The following is a 2,220-nucleotide window of genomic DNA, read 5'->3' as shown; positions in this document are numbered from 1 at the left end:
TCCGGCATGCCTGGGGTCTTCGCGAGGCTGGGGCTGGGCTGGAGGGGGAGCAGGGAGCGGCGGTGGGTCGCGACGAGGAGGTCGGAGCCCGCTCCCAGCAGCGGGGGAGCCCAGGGAGGGGCTGGCAGCCCCCGTTCCCCAGGGATACCCCGTCCCCCCGTGCCCACAGGTTGTTCCCAGCATGGGTTTGGACCTCAGAGCATCATGCCGAGCAAAGCCAGGACCGGCACCCTGTGGGCAGGGGTTGGTGGCCCCAAGGGGCTTCTTCCCCGGGTAGTGGGGTGACACCACCCAGAAAACGGAGTTACGCCGATATGGTTTTGCCGCCGAGCTACAACGCCGTGTTGGACCCGTGCACCCACGCTGGTGGGCGCAGGAAAGGCACCACAGTCAGGCGACCCAGCACACATGGAGGGGCTTCTTCTTCCCGGCTGCTTCTCAGCCCCCCGGGCTTCCCAAGATGATTTGGGGAGATTAAAGACCTGTAGTGGCGTAGGCAGCTCCCACCATCGCTTCTGCCGACAAACCTTGTGCCGCCTGCACCCGTGAGTGGGAACAAGCCCCCAGCTCCCCTTTGGCCTGTAAGGCATCCCTCCTGCCATCCCTCCTCGCCGCAAAGCCCCAGTGTGGGCAGGTCAACCCCCCCCGGGGGCTCCCAGGCTGTCCCCAACCACGTCCCAAGACAGGGCAGTGCTGGCAGTAGCTGCTGGAAAGGGGGTTCAGCTGCGCTCGGCTGCCCATGCACCCCCAAATCACCCCCCGGCTTTGGGTGTCTCAGCTGAAGGTTACAGGATAAAAAGGAGCCGGAGAGGGCAGACAGCGCAGAGGGGCAATTCCCAAACCCGAGAGCTTTGCTCCGGCGCTGCTCTCCGCGATCTGAAGGGAAACGCTTCCTCCCCATCGCATGATTTAGAGGAACACGTTAAACAATTGCACATGAAACTTTGGCGGACGTCATCGCCGGAGCTCTCCCCGCTTCCCCGGAGTATATAAAGGGATGAAGGGAGTCCACATGTTTACCGAGAAAGACCATGGGAGAAATGAAAGACATTGTTTTTCCAAAGGATTTCTTGGCTGTAAAAGGCCTCCACCACCCTGCGGCTTCCCTGATGAAGGCCCAGCGTTAATTTGTTAAATCCACATCAAGTGCCCGGAGAACCCGTTGTTTATTTTTGCTAATTCAGCCGGCCGAGATCAAATTGGGGTTTTATTTGTTAAGGATAAACCTTAATTAATAAAAGCTATTTATTTGGTTAAAGCCGGCCGCAGCCTGAGGGTCAGATATGCCACGATCATTATTGCAAGTAAAACAAACCCAGAACGTCTCTCAACAGTTTGAAAAACGTAGAAACTTAGAGGGCTGAATTTATTTGTCTTAGGAAGAATTTACAGCTAATTCCCTCCAGGCTATTTCAACCCTTAAATTATACCCAAGAAGAAAAAAGGGGAAAAAAACATGCCATTCCAGGCGGAGAAGGGAAGTAAATGGTACGGCAGATTTGATCATTTGGCTGGGGGTGGGGGGGGTGAAAAATTTAAAGCTTAAAAGGTCTTTGGCAAACTGCTCGCAAATAAATGGAACGCGTGAAATAATTTAACGGCAGAAAACTGTTTGGGGCTCCGGGGTCTGCGGCGCAATGGAAAATGAAACACGTTGGAGGAGACGTAGCCTGGCTTTTTTGCAGGAGAGGGTTGAACTCGCTCCCTCCTGGCACAGCCCCCGAAAAAGGGGGGTATTTGCACCCCAAAGCCAAGTGGCAGAGCTGGAGCCAGCAAAACCTGTCCCAGGACGTGGCGGTGCATGCGGGGGGGGGTTTGCAGCATCATCCGTGGGACAGACAGGCTTGCAGTCAGCCGAGGCGACCGTCCCGGGTTGCAGGGACAGTGCTGGGCGAACACCAGGCTCCGGGATGATCATTTTGCAAAGAAACCCCCCAAACTGGCTGTCCAGAGGGGAGCCACCCCACAGCGGGAGACTGAGCACGGTTGGCGATGGAGCCCGCCACCGAAAGCCATCCCGAGGGATGAGCTGCCCTGCCGGAGCATCCCTGCCCAGGGACGTCGTGATCCCCAGGGCTCAGGCGTGCGAGCGGCTGGGATTTTAAATGCTGGTTAGGTCTGGATCACAGCTGCACAGAGGTCGTTTATCGCTCGCTAATGGAGGTTGTAAGTCAAAGCCAAAGCCTCGGTGGAAATCTAGTGAAAATTACCTCTTTACAG

This window comes from Pygoscelis adeliae, unplaced genomic scaffold (assembly GCF_000699105.1).
Source record: "Pygoscelis adeliae isolate BGI_AS28 unplaced genomic scaffold, ASM69910v1 Scaffold114, whole genome shotgun sequence".
In the NCBI taxonomy this organism is placed as follows: Eukaryota; Metazoa; Chordata; class Aves; order Sphenisciformes; family Spheniscidae; genus Pygoscelis; species Pygoscelis adeliae.
Note: the sequence above shows the minus strand (reverse complement) of the source record.